This window comes from Vulpes lagopus, chromosome 4, assembly GCF_018345385.1.
Source record: "Vulpes lagopus strain Blue_001 chromosome 4, ASM1834538v1, whole genome shotgun sequence".
Lineage (NCBI taxonomy): Eukaryota > Metazoa > Chordata > Mammalia > Carnivora > Canidae > Vulpes > Vulpes lagopus.
In genome coordinates this window covers 32,636,459-32,654,327 of record NC_054827.1, presented here as the reverse complement: position 1 = coordinate 32,654,327, position 17,869 = coordinate 32,636,459, and positions in this window count along the sequence as shown.

Genomic DNA, 17,869 nt, shown 5'->3' with positions numbered 1-17,869 from the left:
CTCTTTAATTCCATCTATTTTGTTGCATCTATATTGAAGCTTTTTTATAGGCATATATATATTTTCAAGTAAAGTCATAGTGAAATGACCCTTCTTATCATTGTGAAATGTTTCCCTTTGGCTCTAGTAATACCCTTTGTCTTGAATTCTCCTTTTTCTGATATTAATGTAGCCACTTAAGCTTTCCATCTTAGTGTTCACATTGTATTTTTTTCATTCATTTACTTTCAACATATCTGTCTTTAGAATGTGTGTCTCTTATGGACAACATATAATTGGATCCTATTGTCTTCAATATGATAATCTATATCTTTTAAATGGAGTATTTTAGTACATTAATATTTAATATAATTATTGGTAGGGTTTGATTTGGAGCTACCATTTAGATTTGTTTTTTTATATTTTTCCTCTGGTTTTTGTTTTGTTCTACTGTTCCTCCAATCCTATTTTTTTTATTTTTTCAACTTTTTTTAAGATTTAATTTTAATTTTCCTGTCACATTAGCTTTTATTCTTTGCATTACTTTTAGTGGTTGCCATAGGAATTATAATACATATCCCTAATTTTTTACAAAATGGGTTAGCTTACAGTTAACATGGTTCTATTTCACACAAATTATTTAAACCTTGCAAGGGGCACCCGGGTGGCTCAGCCAATTAGGCAACCAACTCTTGGTTTCAGCTTAGGTCATGGTCTTGGGTTCTAGGGTCAGGCTTCAGACTTGGCATAGAGACTGCTTGGGTTTATCTCCCTCTCCCTCTACACCCTCCCTGCTCATTACCTTGATAACCTGGCCAACTTGATGGGCCACACACAGCTTGTGTCCATTATGGCTGCTTGGCAGCATTTGTTTGGAGAGCTAACTTTAATTCTTGTAGGATATTTTCACTGAAGTGAATTCTGTGTCAACAGTTTTCTTTCTTTCTCTACTTGAAAGATATTCTACTCTTCCAACTTCCATGTTTTTTAGTGGGAAATGAAACCTAAATGGAATTGTTCCCTTTATGTAATGTATCGTTTTTCTTTTGCTGTCTTCAAGATTTACTTTTTATATTTGACTTACCACAATTTTGCTATAATGCATTTTTAAATTTGTTTATTTATTTATTTATTTATTTATTTATTCCCTGTTCTTCACTTTGGATAATTTCAATTGCTCCATTTTCAATCACTTACTATTTCCTTTGTTATCTCCACTGAATGTTAAGTCCATTCATTCTTGATATTGTATTTTTCAGTACTAAAGTTTCCACTTAGATTTTTTTTCTTTTGCTAACTACTTAGGTTTTTTTTTTAAAGATTTATTTATTTATTTGTTCATGATAGACATATTGAGAGAGAGAGAGAGAGAGAGAGAGAGAGAGAGAGAGAGATGCAGAGACACAGGCAGAGGAAGAAGTTGGGAGCCCGTCACGGGACTCGATTCTGGGACTCCAGGATCGCGCCCTGGGCCAAAGGCAGGTGCCAAACCGCTGAGCCACCAAGGGATCCCCTACTTAGGTTTTTAAAAAAATCATTTTTCTTTCTCTGTTGAGACATCCTATCTTTTCATTCATCATGAGCATATTTTCTTTTACTTCATTGAGGATAGTTATAGTGCCATTTTAAAATCCTGTGTGCTAGTTCCAATATCTGGGTCATCTCAGGGTTGTTTTCAGATTTTCTTTTTTCTCAAGAATATGTTCCAAATTCATGGCTTTTTGTATGTCAGATAAATTTGAGTTGTATACTGGTCGTTGTAAATATTTATGGGAAGTTATGGAAATTTGTGATTCTGTTTTTTCTTCCCTCTGATAAGAACCACTAACTCTGTTTCTTGGGTAGCAGTCCCTGTGTCCTGTGTCTGTTCAAGTATCTTTTTCTTTAACTGAATCACTGTCAGTCTATTTTGTAAATGTATGGTATGAGGGATCATTGAGAAATATGGGTAATCAGAATTTGGGATCCTCTTTGGCTCTTTCCCTTCCATGATTCCTCCACTCTCTTTAGCAGCCACAATTTCTCTGGCTTCAATTTCCTAGTTTCCTAGCCCAGAGAGATTCCTGTTTTTACACAAGCACTCTGCCATCTCCAGCATCACAGCACTACACTTATTTTCATGGGAAAAGCCACAAAAATGAGAACTTACTTTAGGAAAAAAAACTCCCCTCCTCTGAGAGCATACTTCCATGAAAGGTCTATCTGTTCCTGTTGATTTTCTACTGCTTCATGTAGCTGCATTTTTTTTAACTACTTGTCCAGATTTTTAGTTGATTTTTACAGGCAAGACAGTCTGGTAAGACCTTACTCTGTCATTACTAGGAGCAGAAACCACTGGATATTTTAAAGAACAAATATCATGTCACTCCTATGGTGAAATTTCAGAAACATCTTATCATTGACCCTAGAACTAAGTCCAAAGTCCTTAGTGTGACCTTTAGTTAAGCTCCTGAGCAGAAAATAGGAGGCACCTTCAACTGGAATTTAAAGACAATTTAATAAAGAGACTGTTTATAGAAGTTAAAGGAACAAAAAGAGAGATTAAGGCACTTGGGACTAGGAAAAAGTAGGAAGTCATTGTGACTGCTAGGGTTTAATGAGCAGAATGAACAAAGGGTGTTACCAAAACCAATAAAACTAGGGCCATAGAAGTGGGGCCACTCAACAGGAAATGTTATTATAAGATACAGTTATTGCCAGAACCTCAGCACCCAAGCAGGGTGAGAGTAGGAGAAGAAATGCCATGCCTTCTTTGCCCCATATTCTCTGATCTCCTACTCATGCTTCTGTTGCCCAGACCCAACTGGAAGTCAGAGGTCTATGTAGCCCAGGTGATGTAACTTTTAGTTTTGAGCCTCTGGGGGCTGCAGAGCACGGCAGAAAAGGACCTACTCTAGCTCATTCTTACCCCTATTGTTTCCTTCAACACAGCCATATGAGACATCTTGCAGTTCCTCAAATAACTCTTCTCCAGCCTCTGTCACATGATGTTCCCTCTATGAATGTTCTTCCCCACCTCTGTCTCCCTCTCTCTCTCTCTCTCTGCCAACTTCACTGCTATTCAGCTCCTGTTGTCAGCTTACACCTAAATTCCTCAGGGAGATCTTTTATGACTCCCTAGACTACATAATGACTCCTTTTTGTATATTCCTAAACTCCCTGTACTTCTCTGTTACAACACCATGCTCATTAGTGACTAATTAGTCTTGTGTTATAATTTAATTATTTCTCTAACATCTGCCTTCTTTAAGAAACTGTGGGCTCAAGGAGTGACTTCAGGAGGACAGGAGTGATTTCTGTTTTGCTCACCAATCTACCTGCAGTGCTAGCGCAGGATCTGGCACACATAGTGCTCAATCAGCACATGTGGATGGAGGAATCAACATGTTTGTCTCTTGCTGGAATATGAGTGAGATGACTGTGTACTATTAATAACTGAATCGCCATCTCTTAGCATGGTGCCTGCCATAATATGTCCTCAAAAAATGTGATTGTATATATTCATAAACAAATAAATAAATAAAACCATTTATATTTTAAACCTATACCACACTTGAAAGTAATGAGTCCTATTAACTGAATACTCACTGTGAAAAGAAGCCCTGTCCTTCATTTGTCCTAAAATTGCCTCTTTCAAGCTTTAGAGGCTGTCCTTCTGCTCCCCAGTTTTCAGATTTTCAGATTAGTTTGTGTCTACCCCCCACCATGGTTTTGCAGGCTTTACTTCCCCTATCTTACACATGTTTGACTTTCCAGATTAAAAAAAAAAGCCTCATCTCTATAGTCTCTTTACACTTGGTCAGACTTTAGCCCCGAGAATACTTTATTCCTTTCTTCTAGAATTTCTCAAACTCTGTCACATATTATTAATCAAGGAAGATCAGAAATGCCCGTAGCACTGTGTTCAAATGCCAGATTCTTGCATCAAAAAGGATAATAAGACTTTCTCTTTCTTTCCAGTCTTTGTCATGATAAGCAAGTCAATCAAATCCTTGGAGAGTTGGTTTCTTCATCTATGACATAGGAGCAATATTGTCTGTGTCAATTATACATTGTTGAGTAACAAACCACACAAAAGTTTAGTGGATTTAAACAACCATTTTATTTGCTCATGATTCTGTGAGTCCAGTATTGGGTTGGGTTCAGGTGACTGTTCCTCTACTGTTCTTCCTGGGGTCACTCACTTAGCTACAATCAGCTGGCAGATCAGCTGGAGGCTGGTTGGTGTAGGGCCTCAACTGAGACAACCTGTCACAGTGATAGGAAGTCCCATCCTCCATAGACAGGTCCTGGCTTCTTCACCTGATAGCAAAAGAGTTCCCAACAAGAGTAGGCAAAACCCCAATATATAAGCACTTTAGTAGCCTATGTTTGCATCATATTTACTAATTTTCCATGGGCCGAAGCAAGTCATAAGGCTAAAGCCAGAACCATTGTCAAAAAAGCTACACAAATAGATATAGGAAGAATGGTTAATTGAGGACCATTACTATAACAATCTACCATACTTGTTTACCTCAGAGAACTAAGTAAGGATCAGATGAGATGGTACTGGCACACCACAATGTACAATGCAAATTATTATTTTATCAGTGAATGTAATTCAATCATTTTAATTTTATTTGTTTATCTAGGGGTCTTTCAATGACCCCAATGAAATTCAAGTCCTTTTGGAATGGTGTTAAGGGTTAAATTGTATTCCCCCAAAAAGATATGTTGAAATTCTAACCCCCCAGTACCTCAGAATGGGACCTTATTTGGAATTGGGTCACTGCAGATGTAATTAGTTAAGATAAGATCACATTGGAGTAAAGTAGGCTCTTAAACAATGTCTTATGACAAGATGGACATGTAAAGACACAGAAATAAATACACAAGGAGAGCACCAGGAAAAAAAAGGTAGGGATTAGAGTTATGATGCCACAAGCCAAAGAACATCTCAAGCTACCAGAAACTGGAAGAGGCAGGGATGAACCTTCCCCCTAGAGGGTTCAGAGGGAGCATGGCCCCCTCAGCACCTTGATTTTGGACTTCTAGCCTCCAGAACTCCAAGACAAAAAAATTTCTATTGTTTTAAGCCACCCAGTTTATGGTACTTTGTTACTGCTCCCCTGGGAAACTAATATAGATGGTAAATATCTTTAACCCCCATCAGCTTCATCTAAAGAAGAGTGAGATAGAATGAACCAAGAGTATCTGATTGAGAGTCAGAAGTGCAGGCCACTCATCATCTACCAAACTTGAACAACTGACTAAACCTCTCTGGGCCTTAGTTTCCATATGAATGTTCACAATGAATGTGCAGGAAGAGGGTTGCAGTCAATCCATGTTTGTAAAAGTATGGTGTGCATATACTATGGTAAGGTACTTGGGATAATTTTACATGGGTACAAGGGGAAACATTTTTTTAAAGAAATCTGCGTTTTTATTAAGATTTATTTATTTATTTTAGAGACAGAGAGTGGGAGGGGAAATGGGCAACGGGAGAAGGAGAGAGAGAATCCCAAGCAGACTGAGTGTGGAAGCTGACACAAGGCTCAATCTCACGACCCTGAGATCATGATCTGAGCTGAAATCAAGAATGGGTATTTAATTGACTGAGCCACCCAGGTGCCCTAAGGGGAAACATTTTTAAATTTTAATGATTAATGGTAATTATCGTTATCTTGAATATGTGCAAGCAAGGCTGGTTTTCCATTTATTCTGGTAATATAAAAACATGCAGCTTTTTAAAGTCTCAACTGAAATAAAGTTATGAGTAAATAATAGAACAGTTGGCATATGTATTTGTCAAAAACTGTGAAAGTGGTGTGTGAAAGACTGACATTTGGGGAAACACTGAATTATACATTCTCAAGGATCCTTCCAGATGGAATTATACATTCTCAAGGATCCTTCCAGATGGATTTTGTGCTTCCATAAAGATGCCCACTAGAGAAGAACACAGGTAAGACTCTAGAGGAAGACAGGTAGGCAGTTAATGGAGGGATGAGGGAGGCATAGACATTTCTGAAAGAACCCAAGAGGGGCAGCAGACCACTTGGTACTCTTGGGAAGCATCTTCTGATTCAGGACCTGTTTACTCCATATCCATCATTTATCCTTCCCCAAAGCCACCATCTCACTAGGTGTCTTTGCCAGGCTATCTAACCCTTTTTAAGTTTCCATGACTGGAAGTCCCAGGCCCTGAGACACAAGCCACCTCCTCACTCAAGAGGCAAATAGTAACAACTATCAAGTCGGGAATCTGGAGAACCTTATAAGTTGGACTTGGCTCTGTGCTGTGTTCTGGTTTTCTACTCAGATATAATATGGGGTCACATTTGATTATACGTGGCAGTTGGCAGTTGAAGAAAGGGCAAGGAGCATAAAGAGGCCTGAGTCAGAGCCTTGTAGGAGACTCTCAGTGCCGGAAGAAACCTTGGAAGTCATCTAGCCTCCTCTAGTGTATCCCCATCAGATGTCACCCAGCTCCTGCTGAACATAATCATTGCCACGATACCCCTTCCGTTGTCAAATGGCACTTAGCATTAGAAGTGTCTTTTTCTGTGACAGGGTGCAGTCTCCCTCCTCATAATTTAGATTTTTAAGTCAGAGGGACCCTCAAGCAATCATCTGTTTAGTCCCTGCCTTTTATCAGGGCAGGTGTTATTATCTACACTTTTTTGCAGGAGACAATGGAGACCCAGAGAGGTTAATGGCAGAGAGGAGACTCCCCATTTCCTGTGCAGTGATGTCCCATTATGCCACAGTGTTTCCTTTACCTTCTGACTGAGCTCTTACAGCTGACTGGACCAAAAAGCCATCGATTCTTCTTTCCTGTCAATGCAGACATCTCTTACTCAGCATATTTGATATATGACAATTTTTATTATCTTCCCACCACCCACTGTGCTAGCTTTACCCCCCACCAATCCTAGGAGAGACTCTAAAGCCTACTTTTAAATATATCTGTCTCATTTCTATTTCATTTTTGGCACTGACTTGGTTTGGGGATTCTCACCTATTGGTCCTTGGTCTGCATATAGTATCTCCACGCAATAAGCCCTTCTTCCAGCCAGCAACTCTCCACATACTTGACATGATCCTACTCACAGTCATATAAATCTTTTCTTCTGTAGATTAAGTATGCTCAGTTCCCCAAGCTGTTCCCTGAGGACATAGCTCCCAAATCTCTGAATACCTTTGCTGGGTCTTCTAGAGTGCTCCAATATGTGGTGCTCAGAACTGAACACAATATTATAGCATAGCTGTAATGTCACCACTATTATCTGGCCACTGCACTTCTGTTAATGCAGCAGTAACTTCTTGAGCAGCCACAGGATACTCAGGACTCTTGAACTTGCAGTCAACTAGATCCCTAAATTATGAATCACTGTTAAACTAGACTTTCCATACCTTTACTTGTAAAATGGATACTTTTTTTTAAATTTTTTTTAAATTTTTATTTATTTATGATAGTCACACAGAGAGAGAGGCAGAGATATAGGCAGAGGGAGAAGCAGGCTCCATGCACTGGGAGCCCGATGTGGATTCGATCCCGGGTCTCCAGGATCGCGCCCTGGGCCAAAGGCAGGCGCCAAACCGCTGTGCCACCCAGGGATCCTGGATACTTTTTAACCTAATTTTCGAAGTCTCAGGTATTCATGTGGATTACATGTTCAGGTCTTTAATTAAATATTATCTTCTTGGTGAGGTCTTCTGGACAAGCCCAAGGAGGTTAGGTGTCTGCCTAAACACACTTCTCTAGAATTCCCCCATCCACTTCTCTGCTTAGTTTTTCTCTATAGCATTTACCAACATTGACATACTATTTAATGCAGTTGTTTATTCTTTTGTTAAATCTGTCATCCTCCATTAGAATGTAAACTCCAAGAAAAGAGGGCTTTTCATCGTTTTGTCCATTACTAACACCCTCATAGAGATAATAGTTTGTGGCACACAGTAAGCATTCAATAAATCCTGATTGTATCAATAAGTGAATAAAATATAGGTGGATGAGTCCTAACAAATACCATAGGCCAGGTAACTTAAACAACAGACATTTATTTTTTCACAGTTCTGGAAGCTCAAAAATCAAAGATCAAGTTGAATGCCAACAGCATTCAACTTCTGGTAAGGGCTCTCCTCCTGCAGACAGCTGCCTTCTCACTATTTCCTCACACCGTGGCCTTTATTTGTTGTGTGTGTGTGTGTGTGTGTGTGTGTTTGTGTGTTTGTGTAGATTTTTTTCTCTCTCTCTCTTTATAAGGCCACCAATCCTATCAGAGTAGGACCTCATTGTTATGACCTCACTTAAACTTAATTACCTCCCAAAACCCATCTCCAAAGACAGTCACATTGGGGGTTGGGGCTTCATCATGGCTTTTGGGTGGACACAATTTACTTCATGGCAGTAAGACATTGGAGATAACCTAATCAAACCATTTATACAGATAAGGAAACTGTGGCCTTGAAATGCTGGGCAAAAACATCTTGCCCACTCACCTCCTGATAAGCTCTCACATAAGGGCAGCCAGTACCATCCTGGAATCGAGCTGAGCTCCAACCAATAAGCAATCATACATCTAGCAGCTCAATTCTTTCTGCTGGAGACTCATCTCTAAATTTCAGGACCAAGGACCCTTCTTCCATTTACCGTGTGGTCTGGTAGGCCCTGGAAAATGGCCACAGGGGCCATATGTTGAAAGAACTTGCCATCTTTCCAAGAACCCATCCATCAATTCTGTACTTACTGAGCCCATCTCAGGATGCAACCAAGCTGTGCTCTCTAAGTGATGACAACAAGCTGGTAAGAGCTAATTTTCATGAAACTATTAGCGAAAATTTAAGTGCTAACAGTGCGTGTAGGACTAACTCCAGATGTCAAGAGTTCCCAGAAGTGAGGAATCAGGGAGTGGGAGAAGGCTTCATGGAAGTCATGGGACTCTGGTCAGGTCTAGAAGGATTCGTGGGATCTAGACAAGCAGAGGAGAGGAAGGACACACTGCCAGTGGCAGTAAGGGTAGGCAGTGACAGTGAGTTATGAACAAAGGACTGAATCCAGGTCAACCCCAGGGATGGGATTGGGAGGGTGATGAGGGGTCTAATTTTGGTGCTGAGGATGGGTGAGAAAAGCACTAGGAGAGACCATCTCTTTTGCCAGGTTAAATTATTTTGTTCTTTCCTCCCTCTCCCCGAGTCCCCCATCAGCCTGGGCAAAAAGACACAGAGCTTCCCTAACAGGAGGCTTCCCAAGAATGTCTATCAACAGCAGACCTTTTATTTTTCCATTAGACCAGGCAGCTCCTCAGATTCCCTTACTATCCTTACCCAGGTTTTTCCTCTACCAGTAGCCAATTTGGGGGTGGGAGGAAGGAGCTCAAGTTCTTGGGGTCTGAGGTGCAGTGGGGTAAAGGGTTTGGCCAGTAGGTCTTTCCTTCTTGGACTTGACAAGAAATGGGCAGGTCAGAGGCAGCTGTGCTGAGTATTTATGTTATGCAAAAGGCCGAGTCAGCCCTCCTTCCTGCCAAGGTCAGCAAGTCACATTCCCCGTGGTTTGGGTGTGTGGGTGTCTTCTGGACCAGCAGGAAAGTCAGCCAGGAGCCCAGGCCCCAGCTTCATCGTCCCACAGAGGCTGAGAAGCTTCTGTTTCCCAAAGGCAGCACCAGGTACCCCTCGGATCTTTTCTTTCACCCCTGACCTTCCACCCTCCTTGCACCAAGCATTTGGTTCACCAGTGAACAAGACTCAGTGGAGGGCATGGAAATGGGGTCCAAGTCCTGAGCTCGGTTATAGGATGAGGGGCATCGTAAAGAGGACAGGAGGCCCTGGGAGGCAGACTGACGATAGTGATACATTTGCTGCCAGAACTGCATCAAAGCTCCGGGGGGATGTTGCCTCCCCACCCTCCTTCCATGGACCTCATCAGCCACGTGCACATTCTCATGTTATACCTCTGAAGTCAGACGAAAATGGACATCACTGAAACATGTAGTGACAGGACGATCCGATTGCTGAACATGGAAAAGGAGAAGAGTTGCTCCAGCTGTTCCCTTTAGGAATTAGCAGAATGGGATAAGTTTGGGAATCAAGGGTTTCTAATGTGCAGATAAACCTCTTATTTTATTTAAAATGTGCAAGACAGCTATTTCCTTGTGCCTTTGGGCTTCCTTTCTTTTTTTGGGGGGGGGGGGGAGCTTCCTTTCTGCCTCCACAAATCCTACCAATCCCTCAGGATTCAGTTCCGAGTCCAGCTTCTCTGGCATACATGCCTCATGAGCCAGGGGCCTTGGTGCTGTGGTCTGCCTGGTACTCACTTGGGTTTCTTTAAATGAACCCCACCCCCATTGGTTCCTTTGGAGAAGTCCAGATGGAGGGGATTCTACTACCCTGAATTTCCCTGGATCCCTGAATACCTCAAACCACCCAATTCATCATGAAGAAAAAAGATGGATGTAACAAACACAAAAGAGTGGCATGGATAGCAAGAAGAGTAGTAAGAGAAGGACCAGAATGATCCAAGAGGCCATCAAATGTTTTTCTCTAAAGATCTGTTAGATCAAAGCTCAAGGCCTGCCCCAAAGATCATCTTGGTTCAGGTCCTCTGTGGCCCACTGCGAAGGCAAGCCAAGAATCCCTGAGCTGGGTGTCCCTGCAGGTGGTATTCAAAAGTGTGACCAGTGGGTAGGGCCTGAAAGGCAGAGTCTGGTGCTGAGCTTTTTGTAAGTGAGACTCAGAAGTCCCAGTTTAATTAGAATTCCTGCCTAGGATGAAGGCTGATGGCTGCCAGCCCAGGCCTTGAGCCATTGGTCATGGCCCATAAAGGCCACACACGAGTCATGGAGCCAGGGCAGAGCCTGCTTCCCTGGTGGGGGGAGCTTTAGAAGTTTCCATGATCCCCACCTGCAACTCTGGACTCCCCAGGACTCCATCAAAAGGCTCTTCTCTGCAGACCACATGTGTAATGACACCTGATGAGGACCTGGACCTCTATCCTCCACTCAGTGGGGTCTCTGTTCTCTCCCCACATCTTTCAAGAGGCCGTTCCTGTTGCCAGCATGCCCTCACCCCTGCCTTTGATCCCAGCTGCAGGGACTGCCATTCAAAGTCCCATGTGTTCCAGGACGGCTGCAGGGTGGGCATGAGGACCAAGCCAACCTGCCCCATGACGGTGAGTACTTTGAGAAGACTGACATCAGACACACACTTTTAAAACTGTGAAATATGCTATAAACTTCATACCAGGTTTTCTAACAATGGAGTTGGTGGTGGCTGACAGCTGCTCTACTCTGCAGTGCTCCCCAGTGGCTCCCGCGGAGACCATGAACACAAGCCTTCAGCCAGGGCAGGGGCAAGACTGAGGCTCTGTGCAGCTCTAACCTCTTGGTGGCTCTGCCCCCAAATGACAAAGCACTTACCTGCCCTTCAGTCTGCAAAGCGTGACCCTGAAGCCATCAAATACCCACCCATAGCAAACATTCCAAACGTTGCTTCAGATTCCATCTTTAAAGCTTCATCCTTTCATTTTGACATTCTAGATCTTACTAAAATGTTTCCCAGACAGGGGTAGTCCTTTAACAGATTCTCAGTCATTTACACTTTAGTGTGAATGAGGGATCTGGGGTCAGATTAATTTAGGAAATTTGAAGGCAAGAGCCTAAGGTATCAGGGTTTTGAGGAGGAGGATAGTAGTGAACTGAGCCCAAAACACACTAATCATTTTAAGTCAGGGCAATTTCTACTTCCTCATCAATGGCACCATGGTTGGGGGCAAGTCATTGAGGCCAGTCTGCTGAGGTTTGATGCCTAGAGTTGCCACTTACTAGCCACTAATGAGCTTTGGCAAGTCCCTTAACTACTGTGTGCCTCAGTTGCCTCAACTTTAAAAGAATAAAACTCTTAGCACCATCCTCCCATGTTGTTACAAGGAATAAGTAAGTCAATGTATTTGTAAAGCATTTTGAGAACAGAGTCAGGCACAGAAACTGTAAGCAAGCAACATATAAGTGTTGTGATTATTATCTACAAAACAAGGGAGGAAGAAGGAAGGTCTTGGCATTCTGTTGGTAAAGTGCTTTGAGAATGGTCTCCTGCTTGGAAAGTGAGTACCTCTTTGCTCCCTCAACAAAGGCTTCTGGAGTGGGTGAGCAGGTTAAAGTTCAAAGAAATCCTCAGGCAATCCCAGTGGCCCTGAACTCTCCATCTTTTTGCCTACAAAACCCCACTCTGGATTATTACGAACTTTCTGTCTTGCATGCAAATATGCTGCTGCGCTAATAAATCAATTTCCAACCATTAAGAGCCTGTAATAATCCTTTTCACTCAACCTGTTCCAGCCTGTTTTACTCAGCACCTAATTAACTAATAGCCGAGATTTGGAGCTCTTTTTCTCCTGGGAACCTCCTCATTGAATCGCTTTCCCCAAAGTGCTTCCTTGTTGCTCTTGGTTGTCCTGTTGATAGAACCTGTGTCACAAGGTGGATTGGCCCAGCCAGGAGATGGTCAAGCGACTGGAATGTGAGACTATGGGGCCACTATGTGAGGAGATGAGGGATAAATAAATACGTTTAATTTAATTAATTAAACAATCAATCATGGCTCAAAACATAAGGTCCTCCCCGAAGGTCTGATTTTAATGTTCCTATTAAGAAAGGTCAATAAATTATAATGTTAATCTATAAGGGAGGCTCTCAGCTCACTTCCTCTCCTCACTTACATATTTTCAAGAGTCATATTCCTCAAGACCCAGCCCTAACTCATTTCTTAATCATCTTTTCCATAAAATTGTTTACTGAACACCTACTGCATGCTGGGCCCTGAGCTAGGCATGGGGGGCACAAATATGAACCTAGAGCAGTGGTCTCCAAAAACAGTACACACTCCCTGGAGGGGACACCAGGTGGGTTAGGGGTCAGTACAAAAATATTACAAGTTCTATTTGTACTTAAATTTTAAGTTTCTTTCTGTTGATAAAAGTCTTTATGATGACTACATAATAACAGAAGTATAGGTGTACGATTTTTTTTAGAGATTTATTTATTTATTTATGATAGACATAGAGAGAGAAAGAGAGGCAGAGACACAGGAGGAGGGAGAAGCAGGCTCCATGCCGGGAGCCTGAAGACGATTTTGGGAATAAATAGCCAAATGTCCAGGATACTACTTAAAATTTTTCATCCATGGCATGGCATGCCTGATCAAAAATGTTTAGAGACAACAGTTTAGCTGAGTCGTCCTCAGGAAGATCCGCAGGGAGTGGGAAAGAGAAGCAGAATGCCCTGGAGAGAAGCTTTTCAAAAGACATTTCTCTATTTTCCTGTCTGGGACCATCACAATTTCAGGAGAAGATGAGCTGGAAACCTGTTATAATTTTTAAACCTCCGGGCATTTCTGATACTGATCCTACCCCCTCCCCGAGTCCCAGATGAGAAGGGACCATTCTCTGGCTTCCTCCAGGAAGCTTTCCTTACCCCCCTTCCCCAGCCTACACTGCAATGTCCCAGGGTGTCCAGGTCTCAGCATAGGCTTGGTGTCACACTCAGCACTGCTGGTTCTTTCCTCTTGCTGCCTCTTTTCAGAAGGGTGGGACAAGGGGTTGGGGCACTGGAGCCAGGACAAAGAGAAGATGGGAGTGCTGGCCTCCACACAGCACTCCTGGTAGACTGCCGTGAGTTACCGGGCATGAGTGGAAGGGGAATTCCAGGGACTTTGTTACCTTGAAAGTGCCTGTGGTCCCGCCTTTCCAGGCAGGACAAAAAGAGCGAGGTTGGTCACCACAGGGGCCTCATCACCCTTTCTGTAGAGCTTTCTCACCCTGTCCAGGACTCTCCTCCCACCAGCACCCACTGTTCTCTCGTTGCCTCTCTTGTCCCCCAAGGAACTTAACACTGAGAAATTACAGCCTTAGCCTAACCAAAGGGCTGATTTAGGACGGGAAAGAGAAGTTAGGGAGATGATAGATAGATAGATAGATAGATAGATAGATAGATAGATAGATGATAGATAGATAGATGATAGATAGATAGATGATAGATAGGTGATAGGTAGATGAGATAGATAGATAGATAGATAGATAGATAGATAGATAGATGATAGATAGATAGATGATAGATAGATAGATAGATAGATAGATAGATAGATAGATAGATGATAGCTATGAAATAAGTGCTTAAGTTAAATGTGGCATCTACAAGCTGCCCAGCCCGCCCTGGCCTATTAGCTATGTCTGCCTGCCTCTCTCAGGGAGCGAAGCTCAGCTGCTATTTGTCCAGGGCTGGCCTATGATGGGACCAGAGTTGGGCACCTGACCCCAGGGCATCCCACCCACAGGCTGGCTGGCAATTCCGGAGGCAGCCTGAAGTAAAGAATTTGGAATCAGGACAACTTCCTTCATATATGATGTAGACAAAAGGGGAAGGTTGGGAAGCTAGTCAGAGATGAGGCCCACCAAGAGAAAGGAGTGCACCAAAAAAGGGAGACCATGAAGCCCAGGCCGAGGAAACTCTGAGGGGAGGCACTTCCTAGAGCCACTGGGGCACCCCCAGCTCTCTGGTTCCAAGGAAGCAGGAGCCAGGTGCCAGGTGGCTCTCTAGGTGGTCCCTTGCAAACTATAAAGCCAACCAAAGCCAAACCTGAGCTTAACTGACTTCTTTCCAGATGGGCCTCCAGGTATGGAATGGGGGGCAGATATGTGGACAAGGCCACCCCACATCCCATCACCTCAGAGTAGACAACTTGTCCTGCTCTGGCCCCCACAGGACATCAGTACCTCCATGGTCTTCAGGGAGAGCCAGACCAGAGAAAAACTCAAGGCTCAGCAAGTAATTAGTTCCACTCTGTGAAAAGCAGGCAGCCCCTCAAAGATGAATCTGGGGAAGGCATGGATAGAAAACTGATTCCACTGGTAACATTTCTTTTCCTTATCTGCTAGAACTAAGGCAAGGCTTGAGGCCTGGCTCTCCTCATCTCCACACGTGTCTCAGGCTTTACCCTGGATTGTGACCCCTTCTACTTTCAGTTCTGCCCTGAATAGTCATAGTAGTGGCATTTTCTCACTAAAAAAAAAGTATTGATCCAGGAGATTCTCATTTCCCCTCAGAGATGGTCTGAGACCCAGCTCTCCTAAAGGTCACCTAGGGAAGCATCATTCTGTGGGAACCTAGATTCTAGGAACTTGTCTCCACCTTCACACACTTCCTTCTTAGAAAGACATCTGCTCTCTCACCCTAGAGAACTAGAAGCAGTCAATCTCACATCCTAGCCTGCTTAGACTCCTTTGACAAAGTGTAAGGTCTGCTCTAAACAAATGAAAGAACAAGATACTGAATGGGGCTCTTCCAGTTTTCCAGGATTACAGCCAGGACCCAACATGAGAGCAAGAAAGGCAAACTACAGTTAGGACCTCATATTCAATGTACAAGGAGACCAATCAGGTCACATAGGACAGGCTGAGAGGAGCCAAAACCAGCCTGCCTACCACCAAACTAGTCCATATAAGAAAGGTCCAAGGACAAGAAGCAGGGTCACTGGACTTCAGAGTCCTGCAGTCATAATGCATTCATTATGAATGTCCTGGCTGTGCCAAACAAGGAGTGAGGGATACTCCAAGAAAACCACTCATAAAGGTTAGAGATGTCTGAAAGAAGGAAAAACTATCATCTAATCCCTCCTACTAGATAATGGCTGAGTGGCAGAGCCCATAGGATTGCAGAGTGATGAGAAACTCTTCAGAGAACACTCTGGAAGCCTAGCAGCATAATGCAGTGGCATTTTGGTTCCCTTCCACCTACAGAGACCAAAAGAGGGTGCTTGGTATTCCTTTACATTTGGAAACACTTGTGAGCAAATACTCTGTTTCGTAGTTCTACCATGACAAAGAACAAAGAGAGTGGCTTACAACAGCAGATATTTGTTGTCTTGCAGTTCTGGAGATCAGAAGCTCAGAATCAGGGTGTTGGCAGGGCCGTGCTGTCTCTGAAACCTGTAGGGGAGAATCATTCCTTGACTCTCCCTGTCTTCTGGTGGTTTGTCAGCACTCCTTGGTCTTCCTTGGCTTGTCACTACTTGTAGCTCCTACAGTTTCTTCCTCTGTCACCTATGGCTCTCTCACTGTATTATGTGCCTTCAATCGGTTATCTTTAAGGACATAGGTCTCATTAGAGTAGGAGTCCACACTACTCGATTATGACTTCATTTTAACTAATTACAGCTGCAGTGGCCCTATTTCCAAATAAGGTGGCATTCTGAGGTACTGGAGGTTAGGATTCAACATAGCCTTTTGGGGGATTGGATGAGGACACAATTCAACCCATAACAGATACTGTCATGTACTGTTTTTGGACCAGAGATTTCTGAAAGTAGGAAAGTAGGAGGCTCACTGGGCTGGGCAGTGTCAGCCTGACTTGAAGGGACTGTAACCTAGAGTGTCTAAAAGGAAGGTGGGTAACTCCCGTCTATTCTAGTGCTATATGGCTTCCAGAGGATATGAAGGAAACCCAAGGATTCCTGTGGTTGTGCATGAAGGAACATGTGGTTAGTGGGGAGACAGGAACCAGGGGCTCCAAGGCAGCCACAGAGCTGAATAATAGGACATCGAAACCAGAAGTGGGGCATGCTTCACTGGAGTGCCCAGAGGGAAACCCTGCTGCCTTCCTGAAAAATATTCTTCACCTTGAAGGGGGCCACAGGCCTGAGACATGCCCCTCCCCATGTTAAAATGGGGCTGCTAAGGTAAGGAAACCTCCGCTTCCTCTACCCCTCCTTCCTGCTCCCTAATCTCTTCAAGCAGAAAGAAAAGAAGGAAAAGTCTCAAAAACAGACTACATACCCTCCCCTGCTCTCTAAGCAGCTGGGAGCCAACAGTCTGGCCAGCCCAGCAGCAGGGAGGAGATAAGCATTGCATTGTGCTTAAGATTGAAGTTTTGAAAAGTAAACAGGATTGAATCTTAAATACTGGAATCAGACTGCAAATGACTCAAAGTGACAGGAAAGACAGCACCTACCCAAGGAGTCGTTAAGGGATGTGCTAACCAGCAGGACATAAGGGCTACGCTGTATAAATAAGAGCAGTGATGGGGTAAAAACCGTGCTATTTCAAGACAACACTTCAGCAAACTGAGATTCCTCCATCTACCAGCTACAGTGAGTTTCTCTGAACCTGATTTGTAAAAGTGTCGTATACAGTCTGCTGCCCCCACCAGATAGATTGTGCCCTTCATTATGCACTTAGGACCTGAATTCAGGCAGCCGTCTTCTTGCAACAGAGATGTGCCAAAATGAGAACAGGCCCCAGCCCTCATCACTCCAAAGCCAGACACTGGAGTGTCTGTGACACTGGAGCAGCACAAGAGGTCTTTGTCAGCGTCCATCCTCAGACGATCTCAATACTCCTTTCCTCAGATTGCAAGTGTCAGAAATCAAGAAACTTTATCCAAGGACGCATAGCTATGTAAGGCCTGCCGGGCTACCAAGGAGTCAGCTCCACCATGTATTCTGTAAAACCAAGCCTTTCTTTTTTTTTTTTCTTTTGTTTTAGAGTAGGCTCTATGCCTAATGTGGGGCTCAAACTCAGGACCCTGAGATCAAGAGTTAATGCTCCACTGATTGAGCCAGCCAGGCACCCCCAGAACCAAGCTTTTTAGAATGACATAGACCAGGGAGGAAAAAATGCCCTGGGCAAATGACTTCTTCTTGAGCTTGTTACTCCAGGGCAGGTATGAAGAAGGCAGCATGATAGATGCTGCACTAAGGAAATGTGTTGGGAGAAGGAGTAGGAGGAACTTGCTTACTGCCAACAGTCAGCAACAGCAAAATAAAAATTGAAGGAGTATGTGGTCAAATGATTCAATTAGAATCAACTCATCAAATATTTCTCAAGAACCCAATGGTGTAAGGCATAATGTTTGGCACA